Here is a 23,952-nt window from a genome sequence, read left to right as displayed (position 1 = left end):
CGAACTATTTGCCATCTGCTGGCAGATGGCAACGCCTTTGCCATCCGCCGACCATGCCTTTGCCATCTGCCATGGCAGATGGCAAAGTGCCAGATTCTAGTAGTGAGAATAGGAAGCACGCCGCCTACGAGGAGGAAATAACTATGTAGGGCACTGTGGCCACCTAGCCAGGCGTATATTGGGGCAATGTGGGGAAGCGGAGACGCTCACGTCCAATAAGTTGCCACACGTTGACCCAGGTCACAGGCTGTTGGGGCACGCGGCGCTCCGCACTTGCCCTTTGGCTTCGCCGTTAAGCCAAGTCCGAGCGCGCCTTGGGCCCGGGGTCTACTATCGGCGTTCTGGGAACGGGGGTCCCCAAACTTGCCTGCCTGCGGCCTGCAGCGTGGCTCTACCAGTGGCCCAGTATGACCTGCCTTCATCTACTAACACTCAAGACCCTCGCGAGGGGCCAAGCCTCATGGAGCGGACGATGCAAGGACTCCTCAGGAGCGGCCTCACAAGGCAGGCTCATGAGGGGGCAGAGAGATCAAGGCAAGGGGCACCTCGCGAGGTCCCCGTGACGCAAGCCATGACGATCAAGGCCAGGCGGCCGCCAGCCCGCGCAATGTCCTCGTTTACTCTTTGGTGCTAAGGGGGCAAGTGCAGGCGCGGAGTTCCGAGGCATCAGGCAAAGGTTTCCATATTGGTGCAACAAGACCAAGACCAGCAGTACAGCAGGACTGCGGTCATCGTGGAGCCCAAGACGACGTCATCACCAGCACCTTTGATAGGCGAAGACCACCTTTAATCAGGATAGCTTATACTAGTTGTCCCCTTTCAAAATGCCCGTTGTGGGATCCCTTCTCTCTCAATATTTGGGAAGAGGATCAGGGCCTCTATAAATAAGGATATCCACGACAGTAGAGAGGGGCGGATCATTCAGATCATCCTCATCCACACAAGTTCGCCAAGCACAAGAACATCTCTCCTGAGGAGGCTGTTCTTGTTGGAAATATGCCCTAGAGGCAATAATAAAAGGGTTATTATTATATTTCCTTATTCATGATAATTGTCTTTTATTCATGGTATAACTGTATTATCCGGAAATCATAATACACGTGTGAATACATAGACCATAACATGTCCCTAGTGAGCCTCTAGTTGACTAGCTCGTTGGTCAATAGATAGTCACGGTTTCCTGACTATGGACAATAGATGTCATTGACAACAGGATCACATCATTAGGAGACTGATGTGATGGACAAGACCCAATCCTAAGCATAGCACAAGATCGTGTAGTTCATTTTGCTAGAGCTTTTTCAATGTCAAGTATCTCTTCCTTAGACCATGAGATCGTGTAACTCCCGGATACCGTAAGAGTGCTTTGGGTGTACCAAACGTCACAACGTAACTGGGTGACTATAAAGGTGCACTACAGGTATCTCCAAAAGTGTCTGTTGGGTTGACACGGATCGAGACTGGGATTTGTCACTCTGTATGACGGAGAGGTATCTCTGGGCCCACTAAGTAATGCATCATCATAATGAGCTCAAAGTGACCAAGTGTTTGTTCACGGGATCATGCATTACGGTACGAGTAAAGTGACTTGCCAGTAACGAGACTGAACGAGGTATTGGGATACCGACGATCGAGTCTCGGGCATGTAACGTACCGATTGACAAAGGGAATTGTATACGGGGTTGTTCGAATCCTCGACATCGTGGTTCATCCGATGAGATCATCGAGGAGCATGTGGGAACCAACATGGGTATCCAGATCCCGCTGTTGGTTATTGCCCGAGAGCCGTCTTGGTCATGTCTACGTGTCTCCCGAACCCGTAGGGTCTACACACTTAAGGTTCGGTGACGCTAGCGTTGTATGAATATGAGTATGCAGTATACCGAACGTTGTTCGGAGTCCCGAATGAGATCCTGGACGTCACGAGGAGTTCCGGAATAGTCCGGAGGTGAAGAATTATATATAGAAAGTGGTATTTTGGCCATCGGGAAAGTTTCGGGGTCACCCGGTATTGTACTGAGACCACCGGAAGGGTCCCGGGGGTCCACCGGGTGGGGCCACCCATCCCGGAGGGCCCCAAGGGCCGAAGTGGGGAGGGGAACCAGCCCATAGTCGGCTGGTGCGCCCCCCTTGGCCCACCCCCTGCGCCTAGGGTTGAAACCCTAGGGTGGGGGGGGGGGGGGCGCCCCACTTGGCTTGGGGGTACTCCACCCCCCTTGGCCACCGCCCCCTTGGGAGATTGGATCTCCCAGGGCCGGAGCCCCCCCTAGGGGCCTATATAAAGGGAAGGGGGAGGGGGCAGCCGCACCCTTAAGTTCTGGCGCCTCCCTCCCCCTGCTACACCTCTTCCTCCTCCGTCACGTGCTTGGGGAAGCCCTGCCAGAGTGCTGCTGTTCCACCACCACCACGCCGTTGTGCTGCTGCTGGAGCTTTCATCATCAACCTCTCCTTCCCCCTTGCTGGATCAAGACGGAGGAGACGTCACGCTGACCGTACGTGTGTTGAACGCGGAGGTGCCGTCCGTTCGGCGCTAGGATCTCCGGTGATAGGATCACGCCGAGAACGACTACTTCAACCCCATTCTTTTGAATGCTTCCGCGCGATCTACAAAGTGGTATGTAGATGCAATCTCTCTCCCATGACTCATTGCTTAGATGAACTCATAGATGGATCTTGGTGAAACCGTAGAAAAAATTTTAATTTTCTGCAACGTTCCCCAACAGTGGCATCATGAGCCAGGTTTATGCGTAGTTCTCTATTGCACGAGTAGAACACAATTTTGTTGTGGGCGTAGATCTTGTCAACTTGCTTGCCGCTACTAGTCTTATCTTGCTTCAGCGGTATTGTGGGATGAAGCGGCCCGGACCAACCTTACACGTACGCTTACGTGAGACCGGTTCCACCGACTGACATGCACTAGTTGCATAAGGTGGCTGGTGGGTGTCTGTCTCTCCCACTTTAGTTGGAGCGGATTCGATGAAAAGGGTCCTTATGAAGGGTAAATAGAAGTTGACAAAATCACGTTGTGGTTATTCGTAGGTAAGAAAACGTTCTTGCTAGAACCCAATTGCAGCCACGTAAAAGATGCAACAACAATTAGAGGACGTCTAACTTGTTTTTGCAGCAATTGTCATGTGATGTGATATGGCCAGAAGTTGTGATGAATGATGAATGATATATTGTGATGTATGAGATCATGTTCTTGTAATAGGAATCACGACTTGCATGTCGATGAGTATGACAACCGGAAGGAGCCATAGGAGTTGTCTTTATTTTTTGTATGACCTGCGTGTCATTGAAGAACGCCATGTAAATTACTTTACTTTATTGCTAAACGCGTTAGCCATAGAAGTAGAAGTAGTCGTTGGCGTGACAACTTCATGAAGACACAATGATGGAGATCATGATGATGGAGATCATGGTGTCATGCCGGTGACGAAGATGATCATGGAGCCCCGAAGATGGAGATTGAAGGAGCTATATGATATTGGGCATATCATGTCACTACTATATAATTGCATGTGATGTTTGTTATGTTTTATGCATCTTGTTTACTTAGAACGGCGGTAGTAAATAAGATGATCCCTTACAATAATTTCAAGAAAGTGTTCCCCCTAACTGTGCACCGTTGCTAAAGTTCGTCGTTTCGAAGCACCACGTGATGATCGGGTGTGATAGATCCTAACATTCACATACAACGGGTGTAAGACAGATTTACACATGCAGAACACTTAGGGTTAACTTGACGAGCCTAGCATGTACAGACATGGCCTCAGAACACAAGAGACCGAAAGGTCGATCATGAGTCATATAGAAGATACGATCAACATGGAGATGTTCACCGATGATGACTAGTCCGTCTCACGTGATGATCGGACACGGCCTAGTCGACTCGGATCGTGTAACACTTAGATGACTAGAGGGATGTCTGATCTGAGTGGGAGTTCATTTAATAATTTGATTAGATGAACTTAATTATCATGAACTTAGTCTAAAACTTTTGCAAAATATGTCTTGTAGATCAAATGGCCAACGCTCATGTCAACATGAACTTCAACGCGTTCCTAGAGAAAACCAAGCTGAAAGATGATGGCAGCAACTATTCGGACTGGGTCCGGAACCTGAGGATCATCCTCATAGCAGCCAGGAAACAATATGTCCTAGAAGGACCGCTAGGTGATGCACCCGTCCCAGAGAACCAAGACATTATGAATGCTTGGCAGTCTCGCGCTGATGATTACTCCCTCGTTCAGTGCGGCATGCTTTACAGCTTAGAACCGGGGCTCCAAAAGCGTTTTGAGCAACACGGAGCATATGAGATGTTCGAGGAGCTGAAACTAGTTTTCCAAGCTCATGCCCGGGTCGAGAGATATGAAGTCTCCGACAAGTTCTATAGTTGTAAGATGGAGGAAAATAGTTCTGTCAGTGAGCACATACTCAAAATGTCTGGGTTGCACAACCGCCTGTCCCAGCTGGACATTAACCTCCCGGATGAGGCGGTCATTGACAGAATCCTTCAGTCGCTCCACCAAGCTACAAGAGCTTTGTGATGAACTACAATATGCAGGGGATGGTAAAGACCATTCCTGAAGTATTTTCAATGCTGAAGTCAGCAGAGGTTGAAATCAAGAAAGAACATCAAGTGTTGATGGTCAATAAGACCACTAAGTTCAAGAAGGGCAAGGGTAAGAAGAACTTCAAGAAGGACGGCAAAGATGTTGCCGCGCCCGGTAAGCCAGTTGCCGGGAAGAAGTCAAAGAATGGACCCAAGCCTGAAACTGAGTGCTTTTATTGCAAGGGGAAGGGTCACTGGAAGCGGAACTGCCCCAAATACTTAGCGGACAAGAAGGCCGGCAACACTAAAGGTATATTTGATATACATGTAATTGATGTGTACCTCACCAGTACTCGTAGTAACTCCTGGGTATTTGATACCGGTGCCGTTGCTCACATTTGTAACTCACAGCAGGAGCTACGGAATAAGCGGAGACTGGCGAAGGACGAGGTGACGATGCGCGTCGGGAATGGTTCCAAGGTCGATGTGATCGCCGTCGGCACGCTACCTCTACATTTACCTACGGGATTAGTTTTAAACCTCAATAATTGTTATTTAGTGCCAAGTTTGAGCATGAACATTGTATCTGGATCTCGTTTAATACGAGATGGCTACTCATTTAAATCCGAGAATAATGGTTGTTCTATTTATATGAGAGATATGTTTTATGGTCATGCCCCAATGGTCAATGGTTTATTCTTAATGAATCTCGAACATAATGTTACACATATTCATAGTGTGAATACCAAAAGATGTAAAGTTGATAATGATAGTCCCACATACTTGTGGCACTGCCGCCTTGGTCACATTGGTGTCAAGCGCATGAAGAAGCTCCATGCTGATGGACTTTTAGAGTCTCTCGATTATGAATCATTTGACACATGCGAACCATGCCTCATGGGCAAAATGACCAAGACCCCGTTCTCCGGAACAATGGAGCGAGCAACCAACTTGTTGGAAATCATACATACCGATGTGTGCGGTCCAATGAGCGTTGAGGCTCGCGGAGGATATCGTTATGTTCTCACTCTCACTGATGACTTGAGTAGATATGGGTATGTCTACTTGATGAAACACAAGTCTGAGACCTTTGAAAAGTTCAAGGAATTTCAGAATGAAGTAGAGAATCAACGTGACCGAAAGATAAAATTCTTACGATCGGATCATGGAGTAGAATATTTAAGTCACGAGTTTGGTACACACTTAAGAAATTGTGGAATCGTTTCACAACTCACGCCGCCTGGAACACCTCATCGTAACGGTGTGTCCGAACGTCGTAATCGCACTCTACTGGATATGGTGCGATCTATGATGTCTCTTACTGATTTACCGCTATCATTTTGGGGATACGCTCTAGAGACAACTACATTCACTTTAAATAGGGCACCGTCTAAATCCGTTGAGATGACACCGTATGAATTATGGTTTGGGAAGAAACCTAAGCTATCGTTTCTAAAAGTTTGGGGATGCGATGCTTATGTCAAGAAACTTCAACCTGAAAAGCTCGAACCCAAGTCGGAAAAATGCGTCTTCATAGGATACCCTAAAGAAACCATTGGTATACCTTCTACTTAAGATCCGAGGGCAAGATCTTTGTTGCCAACAACGGATCCTTTCTGGAAAAAGAGTTTGTCTCGAAAGAAGTAAGTGGGAGGAAAGTAGAACTCGATGAAGTACTACCTCTTGAATGGGATAGTAGTGCAGCTCAGGAAAATGTTCCTGTGATGCCTACACCAACTAAAGAGGACAATAATGATGATGATCAAGGTACTTCGGATCAAGTTGCTACTGAACTTCGTAGGTCCACAAGGACACGTTCCACACCAGAGTGGTACGGCAACCCTGTCCTGGAAATCATGTTGTTGGACAACGGTGAACCTTCGAACTATGAAGAAGCAATGGCGGGCCCAGATTCCAACAAATGGCTAGAAGCCATGAAATCCGAGATAGAATCCATGTATGAAAACAAAGTATGGACTTTGACTGACTTGCCCGATGATCGGCGAGCGATAGAAAACAAATGGATCTTTAAGAAGAAGACGGACGCGGATGGAAATGTCACCATCTATAAAGCTCGACTTGTCGCTAAGGGTTATCGGCAAGTTCAAGGGATTGACTACGATGAGACTTTCTCTCCCGTAGCGAAGCTTAAGTCCGTCCGAATCATGTTAGCAATTGCCGCATACTATGATTATGAGATATGGTAGATGGACGTCAAAACGGCATTCCTTAACGGGCATCTTAAGGAATAACTAGATATGATGCAGCCGGAGGGTTTTGTCGATCCTAAGAATGCTAACAAAGTATGCAAGCTCCAGCGATCCATTTATGGGCTGGTGCAAGCATCTCGGAGTTGGAACATTCGCTTTGATGAGATGATCAAAGCGTTTGGGTTTATGCAGACTTATGGAGAAGCCTGCGTTTACAAGAAAGTGAGTGGGAGCTCTGTAGCATTTCTCATATTATATGTAGATGACATACTTTTGATGGGAAATGATATAGAACTTTTGGACAACATTAAGGCCTACTTGAATAAGTGTTTTTCAATGAAGGACCTTGGAGAAGCTGCTTATATATTAGGCATCAAGATCTATAGAGATAGATCGAGACGCCTCATAGGTCTTTCACAAAGCACATACCTTGATAAGATTTTGAAGAAGTTCAAAATGGATCAGTCCAAGAAGGGGTTCTTGCCTGTATTGCAAGGTGTGAGATTGAGCTCGGCTCAATGCCCGACCACGGCAAAAGATAAAGAAGAGATGAGTGTCATCCCCTATGCTTCAGCCATAGGATCTATTATGTATGCCATGCTGTGTACCAGACCTGATGTAAACCTTGCCGTAAGTTTGGTAGGAAGGTACCAAAGTAATCCCGGCAAGGAACACTGGACAGCGGTCAAGAATATCCTAAAGTACCTGAAAAGGACGAAGGACATGTTTCTCGTTTATGGAGGTGACGAAGAGCTCGTCGTAAAGGGTTACGTCGACGCTAGCTTCGACACAGATCTGGATGACTCTAAGTCACAAACCGGATACGTGTATATGTTGAATGGTGGAGCAGTAAGCTGGTGCAGCTGCAAGCAGAGCGTCGTGGCGGGATCTACATGTGAAGCGGAGTACATGGCAGCCTCGGAGGCAGCGCATGAAGCAATATGGGTGAAGGAGTTCATCACCGACCTAGGAGTCATACCCAATGCGTCGGGGCCGATCAAACTCTTCTGTGACAACACTGGAGCTATTGCCCTTGCCAAGGAGCCCAGGTTTCACAAGAAGACCAGGCACATCAAGCGTCGCTTCAACTCCATCCGTGAAAATGTTCAAGATGGAGACATAGATATTTGCAAAGTACATACGGATCTGAATGTCGCAGATCCGTTGACTAAACCTCTCTCGCGAGCAAAACATGATCAACACCAGAACTCTATGGGTGTTCGATTCATCACAATGTAACTAGATTATTGACTCTAGTGCAAGTGGGAGACTGTTGGAAATATGCCCTAGAGGCAATAATAAAAGGGTTATTATTATATTTCCTTATTCATGATAATTGTCTTTTATTCATGCTATAACTGTATTATCCGGAAATCGTAATACACGTGTGAATACATAGACCATAACATGTCCCTAGTGAGCCTCTAGTTGACTAGCTCGTTGGTCAACAGATAGTCATGGTTTCCTGACTATGGACATTAGATGTCATTGACAACGGGATCACATCATTAGGAGAATGATGTGATGGACAAGACCCAATCCTAAGCATAGCACAAGATCGTGTAGTTCGTTTTGCTAGAGCTTTTTCAATGTCAAGTATCTCTTCCTTAGACCATGAGATCGTGTAACTCCCGGATACCGTAAGAGTGCTTTGGGTGTACCAAACGTCACAACGTAGCTGGGTGACTATAAAGGTGCACTACAGGTATCTCCAAAAGTGTCTGTTGGGTTGACACGGATCGATACTGGGATTTGTCACTCCGTATGACGGAGAGGTATCTCTGGGCCCACTCGGTAATGCATCATCATAATGAGCTCAAAGTGACCAAGTGTTTGGTCACGGGATCATGCATTACGGTACGAATAAAGTGACTTGCCGGTAACAAGACTGAACGAGGTATTGGGATACCGACGATCGAGTCTCAGGCATGTAACGTACCGATTGACAAAGGGAATTGTATACGGGGTTGTTCGAATCCTCGACATCATGGTTCATCCGATGAGATCATCGAGGAGCATGTGGGAACCAACATGGGTATCCAGATCTCGCTGTTGGTTATTGCCCGAGAGCCGTCTCGGTCATGTCTACGTGTCTCCCGAACCCGTAGGGTCTACACACTTAAGGTTCGGTGACGCTAGGGTTATATGAATATGAGTATGTAGTATACCGAATGTTGTTCGGAGTCCCAGACGAGATCCCGGATGTGACGAGGAGTTCCAGAATAGTCCGGAGGTGAAGAATTATATATAGAAAGTGGTATTTCGGCCATCGGGAAAGTTTCGGGGTCACCCGGTATTGTACCGGGACCACCGGAAGGGTCCCGGGGGTCCACCGGGTGGGGCCACCCATCCCGGAGGGCCCCAAGGGCCGTAGTGGGGAGGGGAACCAGCCCATAGTGGGCTGGTGCGCCCCCCTTGGCCCACCCCCAGCGCCTAGGGTTGAAACCCTAGGGTGGGGGGGGGGCGCCCCACTTGGCTTGGGGGGTACTCCACCCCCCTTGGCCGCCGCCCCCTTGGGAGATTGGATCTTCCAGGGCCGGCGCTCCCTCCCTGGGGGCCTATATAAAGGGAGGGGGGATGGGCAGCCACACCCTAAAGTTCTGGCACCTCCCTCCCCCTGCTACACCTCTTCCTCCTCTGTCACGTGCTTGGCGAAGCCCTGCCGGAGTGCTGCTGTTCCACCACCACCACGCCGTTGTGCTGCTGCTGGAGCTTTCATCATCAACCTCTCCTTCCCCCTTGCTGGATCAAGACGGAGGAGACATCACGCTGACCGTACGTGTGTTGAACGCGGAGGTGCCGTCCGTTCGGCGCTAGGATCTCCGGTGATAGGATCACGACGAGAACGACTACTTCAACCCCGTTCTTTGGAATGCTTCCGCGCGATCTACAAAGTGGTATGTAGATGCAATCTCTCTCCCATGATTTGTTGCTTAGATGAACTCATAGATGGATCTTGGTGAAACCATAGGAAAAAAATTAATTTTCTGCAACGTTCCCCAACAGTTCTTCCCTTGTACTGTTCATCATCAGCCAAATAGGCAATCCACCACCATACACAGGAGTAGGGTATTACACCACCATGGTGGCCCGAACCTGTATAAATCTTGTTTCTCTTGTGGTGTGAGTCCATCCAGTTAAGCTTAGGGATCACGGCGAGGCTGAGGCCATGTTTTGGTAGGGGGAAATCTTCGTGCGCACCCCAGTGTTAGAACCTCAAGAGTTTTTCCAGAACCCTATGTCCGACACCATACGTTCCTTGTGTCACCTGCAAACTCCTCCCTGTACTTTCTCTCGATTTTTCTCCACAGCGACCCGTCAGCGGGTGCTCTCAACTTCCCTTCTTTCTTACGGTCATCTCTGTGCCATCGCATTGACTTGGCATGCTCTTTGTTTCTGAACAGGCGTTTCAACCGTGGTATTATAGGAGCATACCACATCACCTTGGCAGGAATCCTCTTCCGGGGGCGCTCGCCGTCAACTTCACGAGGGTCATCTCATATGATCTTATACCGCAATGCACCGCATACCGCGCATGCATTCAAATCCTCCTACGCACCACGGTACATGATGCAGTCATTAGGGCATGCATGTATCTTCTGCACCTCCAATCCTAGAGGGCAAACAACCTTCTTTGCTACATACGTACTGTCGGGCAATTCGTTATCCTTTTGAAGCTTCTTCTTTAATATTTTCAGTAGCTTCTCAAATCCTTTGCCAGACACAACATTCTCTGCCTTCCACTCCAGCAATTCCAGTACGGTACCGAGCTTTGTGTTGCCATCTTCGCAATTGTGGTAGAAACCTATTTTGTGATCCTCTAGCAAGCGATGGAACTTCACCTTCTCCTTTTGACGTTCACACTGACTCCTTGCATCAACAATGACTAGGCGGAGATCTTCATCGGGCACATCGTCTGGTTCCTCTTGATCTTTAACAGCTTCCCCCGTTGCAGCATCACCGTATTCGGGGGCACATAGTTCTCATCATCCTCTTCTTCTTCGCTGTCTTCCATCATAACCCCTATTTCTCCGTTCTTGGTCCAAACATTATAGTGTTGCATGAATCCCTTATAAAGCAGGTGGGTGTGAATGATTTTCGAGTCAGAGTAAGACTTCGCATTCCCACATACAGGGCCTGGACAACACATAAAACCATTCTGCTTGTTTGCCTCAGCCACTTCGAGAAAATCATGCACGCCCTTATTGTACTCGGAGGTGTGTTTGTCACCATACATCCATTGTCGGTTCATCTGCGTGCATTATATATAATCAAGTGTGTCAAAACCATTACAGAACATCATGAATAGATAATTAAGTGACCAAATTAATAGAAGTTCATCATCACATTGAAACCAAAGTACATACATAGTTCTCATCACATTTAAACCATACATTGAAACTATGTAAAACATTTCAATGCCAAAACAAATGCGATCATAATCGCAACCAAGGTAACAATTGATCCAACGGCATAATGATACCAAGCCTCGGTATGGATGGCATATTTTCTAATCTTTCTAATCTCCAAGCGCATTGCATCTATCCTGATCTTGTGATCATCGATGACATCCGCAACATGCAACTCCAATATCATGTTCTCCTCATCAATTTTTTAGTTTTTCCTTCAAGAAATTGTTTTCTTCTTCAACTAAATTTAACGTCTCGACAATAGGGTTGGTTGGAATTTCTGGTTCACATACCTCCAAGATAAATAAAATCTATGTCACGTTGGTCGGCATAATTGTCATAAACAATAAATGAACCAAATAGTTATAAAGATAATATATACCACATCTGAATCATAGACAGGATGAGGGCCGACAGGGGCGGATACCAAAACCAACACACTAAGTAATAAGAAGCAATAATAAAAGAAAGAAAATTATACAAGTATCTATACAAACATACAAGTAAGAATTTTTTCCTTTCAGAAAGAAGATAAGAACAAGAGGCTCACCACGGTGTTGTCGGCGACGAGATCGGCGCGGGCGATCGACGGTGGTGAAGACCGGGACGGGACGTGACGGACCGCTAAACCTAGACAAATATTGAGGAAAATGGAGCTTGGAGGTCGAGCTTGGAGAGGAGAAAGCTTAAGTACTGTGGCTCGGGCGTTCCATCGAACACCTGGTGTGCATAGGAGGTGAGCTAGAGCACCACAAAGCTCCCCCTCGCCGGCCAGGAAAAATAGAGCAGTGGGAGTGCTCTGCTCGCGGGCGAGTGGTATAGATAGGAAACTCATTGGTTTCGGTTCATGGCACGAACCGGGACTAAAGGTCACCCTTTCGTACCAGTTCATGCCACGAACCGGGTCCAATGGAGGTGGGCCAGGAGCAAGGACAATTGGTCCCGGTTCGTCCCACCAACCGGGACCAAAGGTCCCAGCCGAACCTGGACCAATGCCCCCACGAGGCCCGGCAGGCCCCTGTCCTCACGAACCGGGACCAACGGGCCCATGGGTACTGGTTCGTGACTGAACAGGGACTAATGGGCATACCTAACCCAAACATATGCCATGTTTTATACTAGTGGGGCTATGGAGATGCCCATTAATAGATATCAATGTGAGTGAGTAGGGATTGCGATGCAACGGTTGCACTAGAGCTATAAGTGTATGAAAGCTCATCAAAAGGAATTAAGTGGGTGTGCATCCAACTTGCTTGCTCACGAAGACCTAGGGCAATTTGAGGAAGCACATCGTTGGAATATACAAGCCAAGTTGTATAATGAAAAATACCCACTAATATATGAAGGTGACAACATAGGAGACTCTCTATCATGAAGATCATGGTGCTACTTTGAAGCACAAATGTGGTAAAGGATAGTAACATCACTACTAGGAAAAGGCCTTCTAGTGGCGCACCTGTTTTGCCTACTAATGGCGCACTACAGGTGCGCCACCAGCACCACGCCATTAGAATTTTTTACTAATGGTGCACCACAGGTGCGCCATTAGTATACGAGATACTAATGGCGCACCAGTATAGCCCACGGTGCGCCATTACTATCTGACTTAGTAATGGCGCACCACATAGAAGTGCGCCATTACTAACAAATTTGTTTCAAATATTTTTTCAGGAATTTTTTTTAAATCTTTTGTTTCAATTATTTTTTCAAATTTTTTTTCATTTTTTTCTTAATATCGGGTCACTATGGCTTAATTTGAGGTCAATATGCTTAATCTCAAGTCAAATCGGACTAAGTGGTCAAACTTCCTGGAAGGTCACCCAACCTCATACTACTCCAGCCCGAGCATGCTTAACTTCATAGTTCTACCCAACCCCAGCACCACCTCACTTAACAGGCACTTGTTGATATATCTATCATATCAATCCTATTATACCTTGTTGATGTCTAGGACTTTATTCATGTTCATGAGTATGATGAAATTTTGAAAAACATTTCAAACTTCCCGGTCATATTACGTATCATTTTTTGAAAAAAAATCCCAAAAAAAATCGAAACCAAATATTTTTTTCTGTTACTAGTGGCGCACCTAGCAAACGGTGCGCCACTAGTAAGTTTGAAATTTTTTGAATTTTTTTGCCTCTAGATCTTGAAAGCCCCGTAACTTTTTTCTGTTAGGTTTTTGAGGATTTTGAAAATGTTTAAATTCGGATATAACTTTTCGAGTAGATGATTTTTCATATAAAAAACTTTTTAATCTGAGTTCGTATGCAAAAGTTATGCCCATTTTACAAATTCCAAATAAAGTCGAAATTCATATTTGTAAATTTTCCCAATAACTAGACCACACATCACATGGGAAACTTATTTTCTTTTATTTTTTTGACATTTCCATCATTTACTTTTATTTTTTTAAACCGAAAAGGCGGTCCGGGGGTGCATTCGGTGGAATTTTTGGGCCAAGTTAGTAATGGCGCACCGTGGGAGTGGTGTGCCATTACTAGTTCAACTAGTAATGGTGCACCACACGCACGGTGCACCATTACTAGTTTTGAAAAAAATATAAAAAATTGAATTTTTTTTAAAAAAATTACTAGTGGCGCACCGTGGATGTGGTGCGCCATTACTAGTTTAACTAGTAATGGCGCACTATCCCCTAGTGCGCCATTACTAGTTTTGAAATAAAAAAGTTGAAAAAAATACTAGTGGCGCACCATGGATGTGGTGCGCCATTACTAGTTTAACTAGTAATGGCACACTATCCCCTGGCGCGCCATTACTAGTTTTGAAAAAAAATTGTTACTAGTGGCGCACCGTGGATGTGGTGCGCCACTAGTATTTGGACAGTAATGGTGCACCAACACATGGTGCACCATTAGTATACAGTAGTGGCGCACCACATGTCTAGTGCGACATTAGTATCCATATCATCTATAGCCTTTTTCCTAGTAGTGCATTATCCCTTCTCTCTTTATCTCTCTTTTTTTTCTTTTTCTTGTTGGTGGGCTTCTTTGGCCTCTTTTTTTATTTGGGCTTCTTTGGCCTCTTTAATTTTTCATAAATTCCGGAGACTCATCCCAAGTTGTGAGGGAATTATTGCTTCCATCATCCTTTCCTCACATGGGACAATGCTCTAATAATGAAGATCATCACACTTTTATCTACTTACAACTCAAGAATCTTAGAACAAAATATGACTCTACGTGGATGCCTTCGGCGGTGTACCGGGATAATGAATCAAGAGTGACATGTATGAAAGAATTATGAATGGTGGCTTTGCCAGAAATACAATGTCAACTACATGATCACGCAAAGCAATATGACAATGTTGGAGCGTGTCATAATAAACTTAACGGTGGAAATTTTCATGGCAATATATCTCGGAATGGCTATCACTAGTAAAAAAGGGTCAAATGTGAGACACATTAGTCCCGGTTTGCATTTGAGCCGGCACTAATGTGTCCATTAGTGCCGGTTCAAATGGCTAGGCGGGAGGAGATCTTTAGTATCGGTTCATTGCGAACCTTTAGTACCGGTTTCTGCCATGAATCGGTACTAAAGATGCTGGGGCACGGCCAGCACCTTTAGTACCGGTTCATGGAATGAACTGGTAGTAAAGAGGTTGTGGAAGGATATTTTTAGTCCAACGTCGCTCCCCTAGCAAGATTTTTACCACCTTAAATATGTTACATCTCAAACAATCAGAAGCATTTGGTCTTCATTAAACTCTATGTGTATAATTTGTGGACTCAATATGAGTCTTCACCGGTTTCTAAACCGTTGCGGAATCATATTGACAATTGAGATTGTACACAAAAAGGTCATTGATAATCAATGTATTTTTGATGTATATTTTTACATGTTTACGCCCTCACTCTCTCCACTCACTCGGTCTCTCCCTCAATCCCCCGCGCCAGTCCTTCCCCGCCGGTCGCCAATCACTTCAAAACTGGACGCACTTCGTGTACAAACTCGACAATCTCTTTCGGAGTATCAGGGTTTCGGACGAGAACTCATCTGTTACACATGCACTTCATTTTTTTAACTTATTTGAACTCCAGACTTCTTTTGAGCCAGCATTATGCAGCATTCAAAGCGACATCATCAATTTCCAACACGTTCTGACATCATTTGCTATTTTTCAGTCACTGATTTGTTTAGATCAGAGCTAAATCACCGTGAAATTGAAAATCACTACAAAACAAACTCTGAAAATGTTGAAGGTATCATCATTTCACCCGCATAGCATGTGCAGAAGAGTAGAGAGGGTCACGGCAAAAACTAGACACACTTCGTGTACAAACTGGACAATCTCTTTCGGAGTATCAGGGTTTCGGACGAGAACTCATCTCATACACGGGCACTTCATTTTTTTAAACTTATTTGAACTCCAGACTTTTTTTGAGCCGGCATTATGCAGCATCCGAAGCGAAGTCATCAATTTCCAACACGTTCTGACATCATTTGCTGTTTTTCAATCATTTACCAATTTGTTTAGAGAGCTAAATGACCGTGAAATAGTAAATCACAATAAAATAAACTCTGAAAATGTTTAAACTTGGCATGGTATCATCATTTCACCCGCATAGCATGTGCGCAAGAGTAGAGTGTGTCTCTTCAAAACTGGATGCACTTCGTGTACAAACTGGACAATCTCTTTTGGAGTATTAGGGTTTCGGACGAGAACTGATCTGTTACACGGGCACTTCATTTTTTTAAGCTTATTTGAACTCCAGACTTTTTTTGAGCCGTCATTATGCAGCATTCGAAGAAACTGTCAGGACCCCGACTCGATGTCACATCGATCTAGCCGGTAACACTTCATATCACTTTGCGGCCTCACGCATGGTATTCCCACGGGTGTCGCCTTACCTTTTCCCGGGACCGTTTGCGCCTTTTGGCTCACGTATATGATAGTGTCGCTAGCATCCATATGATAAAGAGCCCGGGCTGACATGACTAGTCGTAAACCCAAAGTGGCACAGACTTACAGGGACAGGCATCCATGACCCAGCTTCGAACGTGTCGGTCATCAGCAAGTGGGGCCGGGCTGTAGCACTGGGCTAGCAGGACTCCGGTAAACCGGGCTGTAGCGGGCTAACAAGACTCCGGTACTCAAAGCGTGACATTTCCCCGAAGGGACAGACACAGGAACGAAGAAGGACACATGCCGGCCAGCCTAAGTGTTCCAGAGCAGTAGCAAGCTACCATGGCTCAGCGGTAACACTAGGAGACATTTCCCGGTAAGAGAGGCTACTAAAGATAAACAACTAGATAGTCAGATCCCACACATACCAAGCATTTCAATCATACACACAATATGCCCGATATGTGCAAATACAACGAAGCATCACAACATGACTCTATGACACAAGTACTTTATTTAAGGCTCAGGGAGCCATACATATCATACACACAGGTACGGGTCTCACGACCCCACATACAAGTCATACAGTCATACAAACCAGCAGCGGAAGTACATTGTCTGGGTACAGACAACTAGTAAAATAAAAGAGGCTTGGAAGCCTAACTATACTACGTGGTCCATCACAAGCTCAGGGTCACCACCTGGGTCCTTAGCCTACTCGTTGATGTCAACGTCTACATAGAACCCATCAGAAGGGGTTGCAGCGTCTTCTGTAAAAATGTAGATTATAGCAACATGAGTACAAAGGTACTCAGCAAGACTTACATCAGATCCTACATACATGCATAGTATCAAGAAGGGTTGGTGGAGTTATTGCAGCAAGCCAGCTTTGACTCTTGGCTAGACTATCCTACGATACTCCAACTTGAAATAGTTTTGCGCACACGAGTCCACTACTCACCACTTCAATACACTACCGAGGATCCACCTCCGTCTTCCTACGGAAGAGCCATCCTCGGCACTCACACTTATCTTGAGGCTTTTAGTAGTTTCCATTTACTTGTCTATGAACTGTATAGGCAACCAAGTAGTCCTTTACCGCGGACGCGGCTATTCGAATAGATCATGATAACCCTGCAGGGGTGTACTTCTTCATACACGCTCTCACCACTTATCGTCGTTTACACGACATGTACTCGGCAACCTTCAAGCGGAAGCCCAACGTGGGTGTCGGCCACGACCTACCTAATCACCTAAGCCTCCAGTCCAGGTTTATCGCCTATTCAGGTTCCATCCGCAGGGAGTCCGGCCGAGGTTTCCCATACGGCCCCGAACGATGTGAACAGGGTTCCCGAGATACCTAACGGGTATTCGGTACACCGTGCCACGTACCTACCGCATCACAGCCCACCCCTACGGTCAGCGCTGTCCACGGCCTCCAGTAGGCTACAAACACCAGAAACTACTTGCAACTCCTGGACGGAGAACTAGGGTGAATAAGAAGTCGAGAGGGTCCATTGGTTTCGGGCCCAATGCATGGTAGTAGCTGATTCTTAAATCACACATACAGATCTCAGTGCTTAAGGTCGGCTTCAATGAAACAACCCACCATGTACTCCTACATGGCCTCTCATCGATACCTTTACCAAATCGTGTTCACCACACCACTCTCATTACCGACATAATCATTTCACTCTAGCCCATCACCCAGATGAACCAGACCTGACACGACTCTAAGCATAGCAGGCATAGCAAGGTAGGAACAACACATACATATGGCTCAATCAACTCCTACACATGCTAGTGGGTTTCATCTAGTTACTGTGGCAATGACAGGTCATGCAGAGGAAATGGGTTCAACTACCGTAGCACACAGCAGTTTGAATCGCGTTGTCTTAATGCAGTAAAAGAGAGCAGGAGCGAGAACATGGGATTGTATCGATATGATCAAATGGTTGGTTGCTTGCCTGATGGTTCGTTGCACGGATACGGTTCTTCGTTAGGGTAATCACGGTACTCCTCGGGAACAGATCCTGTCGCAAAGGATACCGATACACAACATTACCAAACAATATGCAACAATATGATGCATGCATGGAACATGGCAATATGAGTGTGTTGGGCTAATGCAACTAAAGCCAGAAGTGTTTGAGCAAATTTGAATCAAAGATTCAAATTCCAAATTCAAATATGGCCTTTTAAAGTGCTTTTCCTTGTTCTGATTAAAACATCAATTTAACTTGTTTGATCATGCATGAAAATAGTACAGATGGATAGATTGGATTTTTCTGATCATTTTTCATATATAATTTGTCCAATTTGGAGTTACAGAATAAAAGTTATGAATTTTTGAAGTTTAAATAATATTCTGGAATTTCCTGATTTAATTTAAATCCAGAAATATCATTTACTGCGTCAGCCTGACGTCACAGTGACATCAGCAGGTCAACAGGGCTGGCTCGGGTCAAACCTGACGTGTGGGGTCCACACGTCAGTGACACAGGGGCTAATCCCGTGTTGACCCGGGCTGGTTAGCTTTGACTAAGCCCTGGGGCCCACTTGTCAGCGTCAGTAGGTGGTGGGTTAGTGGCTAATTAACTAGGCCACGTCAGCTCGCCGGAGTTCTGGCCGGCGGCGACCATCAGTGCGGCGGCGATAGTGGTTTTGGTCGTTTCGGCCACCAAATGGACCGCGGAGGCCACCGGAGTGAAGCTGAGGACGACCCGCGGCTCTTGGCGGAGTCCGTTGGGGTCGGGGTGGCCGGAGTCGACGGCGGCGAGCTCGGTTGCGGCCGCCGGGGTTCGGTCGTGCACGGGAAGGGTGTTGCAGGGGGTTGGGGGTAGCGTTGGTGCGTGCTACGTGCTCCTAGTGAGATGTGGAGCACGATGGTGAGCTCGGTTGGGCGCTACGGCGACCGTGGCCACGACGGCGACATCGCCGGCGGCGTGAAGCTTTCGGCCGCGGTGGGGCTAGGGCCTAGGGGTCGGGAGAGAGCAGGGAAGAAGGGGGAAACGGTGGCGTAGCTCACCGCGGTTGCAGTGGGCGTCGAAACGGGCTCGGGGACGCGCTGGAGACGGCGAATTCGTCGGCGACGGTGATCGGAGCCCGAAGAGGGGAACGGCGACGTGGCGGCGATGCAGGGCTTCCGGGGACTCGTGGAGCGGTGGGGAGGAAGAGGGAGTCGAGGCGGAGCTCCTGAGCTAATCGGGGGAGCGAGGGGTGGTCGGAGGCAGTGGCTAAGGCGAACGGCGGCGACGGTGTGCTTCGGCCGTGAGAGGGAGAGAGCGAGAGAGAGGAAGGAGAGAGCCAGGGAGAGTGAGAGAGAGCAGGGGGAGAGGCGTGGCGTCGTCCAGGGCGTCGAGCGAGGAGGGGAGGCCAGGCAAGCAGGCGAGCAGGTGGCGTGGCGCGGTGGCGCGCGCGCGCGCCGGCCACACTCCCCTCCCTCTGTCTGGACGAAGACGACAGAGGAGGGAGGTGGGCTGGGCTGGCTGGGCCAGCCAGCTGGCTGGGCCGCACAGTGGAGGAGCCCAGGTAGGTTTTTCCTCCTTTCTTTCTGTTTTCTGTTTTTATTTAATATATCTGCAACTTTGTTGAATTAAATAAAATACCTAGGCAATTCCAAAAATCACCAAACTACTCCTGGCTCATAGTTGGATTATTTCCAACATGAAACATTTTAGTTTGGAGATATTTGAGCATTTAAATATTTTATATAATTTTAAATGCCCAAATTCAAATAGTTATGATTTAATTCAAAAACCCTAGGATGGCCTAGGAAAATGTGCACCACTTTTGCAGAGGTTCTGAACCAAGACAAAAATGATGGGCATTTTAGAAGGGCATTTCAGGTTCATTGAAAATTATTTTAGTAACCCTAGTTGGTTTCAGAGGGGACTGGGGGTTCTGTCATCCCCATTTCAGGTTTCTGCTGAAAGAGTAAACATGATGCAACACTCTAATGCATGACTAGCTAGGGTGTGACAACTCACCCCCACTCAAAAGAATCTCGTCCCGAGATTTGGGTTCCTCCGGGAAGAAGGCGGGATACTCAAGTCGAAGACGATCCTCCCTTTCCCAAGTTGCTTCATCTTCAGAATGATGCGACCATTGAACTTTGAGGAACTTGATGTTATGACGTCGCGTGGTACGCTCGGCCTGATCGAGGATACGGATGGGGTACTCTCGATATGTAAGATCATCTTGGAGATCAAGCGTTTCGTGGTCCACTTCACGGATAGGATCCGAGAAGCAACGCCTGAGTTGAGAAACGTGGAAGACATCGTGAACTCTGGAGAGGTGCGGAGGTAGTTCCAATTGGTAGGCAACTTCTCCTCGTTTGGCAAGAATGCGAAAAGGTCCAATGTAACGAGGAGCCAATTTGCCTTTGATACCGAAACGATGGGTTCCCTTCAGAGGGGTGACCCGAAGATAAGCCTTCTCGTCAACCTCGAAAGTCATAGCCTTATGTTTTCGGTCGTATTGACTCTTTTGACGGGATTGGGCTGTTTTCAACTTTTCACGAACGATACGAACTTGTTCTTCTGCTTCCTGAATCATATCCGGGCCAAAGAATTGTCTTTCCCCGGTCTCTGACCAGTTAAGGGGTGTTCGACATCGTCGTCCATAGAGAACTTCAAAAGGGGCTTTACCCAAGCTAGATTGATAGCTGTTGTTGTAAGCGAATTCGGCAAATGGAAGGCACTTCTCCCAGTCCATTCCGAACGAGATAACAGAGGCTCGAAGCATGTCTTCTAGAATTTGGTTGACGCGTTCCACTTGACCACTTGACTGAGGGTGGAAAGCGGTGCTAAAAGAAAGACGAGTTCCCATAGCATTTTGGAAGCTTTCCCAAAATCGAGAGGTGAAAAGACTTCCTCGATCCGAATTGATTTCCAAAGGAACACCATGGAGGGACACTATCCGGGAGATGTATAAGTCTGCCAGTTGACTAGCGGTTATACTCTCACGAACAGGTAAGAAATGAGCTACTTTGGAAAGACGATCGACCACGACGAAAATAGCATTATTCCCTCTTTTGGTTCTGGGAAAACCGGTAATGAAATCCATACCAATTTTATCCCATTTCCATTCAGGAATAGCTAAGGGTTGAAGGGTGCCAGCAGGCCGTTGATGCTCTGCTTTTACACGACGACAGACGTCGCAATTAGCAATATACTGAGCGATTTCTCTCTTCATCCTAGTCCACCAGAACCTCTGGCGTAGGTCCTGATACATCTTAGTACTACCGGGATGAATGGTGAGAGGAGATTCATGAGCTTCCTTAAGGATTAATCGCCTTAAGTTGCGCACCTTGGGAACCACTAGTCGATCCCCGAAGTATACGACTCCTTGATCATTAACGGAGAAACAATTCGCAATTCCTTTCTGAATGTTTCTCTTGATGCGGGAGATTCCCGGATCTACCTTCTGTGCTTTGATAATTTGATCCGTAAGGGTAGGTTTTGCTACCAAGGTGGAAAGAAAACCTTGAGGTACAATGTGAAGGTTAAGCTTCCGAAATTCCTCATGGAGAAGCGGTTGACTTTGTTGTAACATCAGGTTGTTACAATAAGATTTACGACTTAGCGCATCAGCCATGACGTTGGCTTTCCCTGGGGTATAGGTTATTCCTAGGTCGAAGTCAGTGATCAATTCAACCCAACGTCTTTGCCTGAGATTCAAATCCGGTTGGGTGAAAATATACTTCAGACTTTGGTGATCAGTGAATATTTCGCAACGATTACCGAGGAGGTAATGTCGCCAGGTCTTAAGTGCATAGACTACGGCTGCAAGCTCTAGATCATGAGTAGGATAATTCTCCTCATGTGGGTGCAATTGCCGTGAGGCGTAAGCAATTACGTGTCGATCTTGCATGAGAATGCAACCTAGTCCTTGTCGCGAGGCGTCGCAGTAGATAACAAAGTCCTTGGAGAAGTCTGGCGGTACCAGTACAGGAGCAGAGGTCAGGCGTCTTTTCAGTTCCTGAAAGCTGTGCTCACATTGTGGAGTCCATTCGAACTTTTTATCTTTCTTGAGGAGTTCGGTTAGAGGTTTAGCAACTTTGGAGAAGTTCTCGACAAAGCGACGGCAATAGCTCGCTAAGCCCAGAAAACTCCGAACTTGCTTGACCGATTCGGGTGGAGTCCAGTTAAGGACGGCTTGAACTCGCTCAGGGTTAACAGCAATACCTTTACCAGATATTACATGACCCAGGTAGGTCACTTCTGACAACCAGAATTCACATTTCGAAAATTTGGCATAAAGGCGATGCTCTCGAAGTTTCTTCAACACTAGCCTTAGATGTTCGGCATGTTCTTCCTTGTTCTTGGAGTAGATGAGTATATCATCGAGATAAACTACGACGAATTTGTCCAAATACTCCATGAAGATTGAGTTCATTAACCGAGAAAAGGTGGCTGGAGCGTTGGTTAATCCGAAGGACATGACGGTGTACTCGTATTGGCCATAACGAGTAACAAAGGCCGTTTTAGGAATGTCCCCGTTTCTGATTTTGATTTGATGGTAGCCCAACCTCAAATCCATCTTGGAGAAGACTGAGGATCCAGCGAGCTGATCATACAGATCGTTGATCCTGGGAAGCGGGTATTTGTTCTTGATTGTGACCAAATTGACAGGTCGGTAATCTACAACCATCCGGTCCGTACCATCCTTCTTCTTAACGAATAGGACGGGGCAAGCCCACGGAGATGAACTAGGGCGGATGAAACCCTTTTTCAAGGATTCATCGAGTTGTTTCTTAAGCTCGGCTAGTTCTAGGGGTGCCATCTTATAGGGTCTTCTAGCAATCGGAACGGTTCCGGGGATGAGGTCGATTACGAACTCGACATCCCTGTCAGGTGGAACACCTGGCAATTCCTCTGGAAAGACATCCGGAAAGTCACGGACTACCGGAACGTCCTCAAGGTCTGGTAAAGGGCTGGCGTTAAGAGAATATAATTGTCGCTTGGCTATTCGGGTCAAGACATTAACTATCTTCCCCGAAGGATGGGTGAGTTGAACAGTCCTAGAGAAGCAATCAATTTTGGCTTGATGAGCTGACATCCAGTCCATACCCAAAATGATATTAATATCTGAAGATTTAAGGGCTATCAAAGATGCGAGAAAAACAAGTCTGTCGACTTGGATTTCATTTCCATGGCTTACTCTAGAAGTTTGCCATTTGGATCCCGGAGTTTGAATTACCATAGAGGATGGCAAGTCACAGAATGCAACGTTATGCAAACGAGCATAATTTTCAGATATAAAAGAATGAGAGGCTCCTGTATCGAAAAGAACAGATGCCGGGTGGCAATTAACAAGAAGCGTACCGAGAACGACGTTGGGGTCCTCTTGAGCTTCTTCGGCAGAGATACAGTTGACATGGCCACGTGAAGCGGTGACCGGTTTAGCATGAAACACTTTTCCTGTCGGCTTGCCACGGCCAACAGCTTTAGCAGATTGATTGGGGTTGGTCTGGGGACACTCACGCATATAATGACCAGATTCCCCACACTTGAAACAAGTCACGGAACTGGTACGTGGAGGAGCATTATTGGTTGGACCCCCATAGGGCTTGGCCGGTGCAGACTGTTGAACAGGGCGAGGCGCCTGGAAAGATGGCCTCGGTGTGAACCTGGGTGGCAGGGCGGTGTTGGGTACCCACACGCGGCGCTTCTGAGGACCAGCACCGGATGAGGAACCCATGTCACGTCCATGCTTGCGTGTTGCGTCATAGTCAGTCTGACCAGTTTCAGCACTGATGGCTTTGTTGACAAGTTTCGGAAAAGATGTGCACTCATGCAGACGGAGGTCGCGGCGAAGCTCAGGACTAAGGCCCTTACGGAACCTTGCTTGCTTCTTGGCGTCAGTAGACACTTCCTCAGTTGCATATCGGGCGAGCTTACCAAACTC

This window comes from Triticum aestivum, chromosome 3B (assembly GCF_018294505.1).
Source record: "Triticum aestivum cultivar Chinese Spring chromosome 3B, IWGSC CS RefSeq v2.1, whole genome shotgun sequence".
In the NCBI taxonomy this organism is placed as follows: Eukaryota; Viridiplantae; Streptophyta; class Magnoliopsida; order Poales; family Poaceae; genus Triticum; species Triticum aestivum.
The sequence above is the reverse complement of the archived record's forward strand: the minus strand, read 5'-3'. Positions refer to the sequence as shown.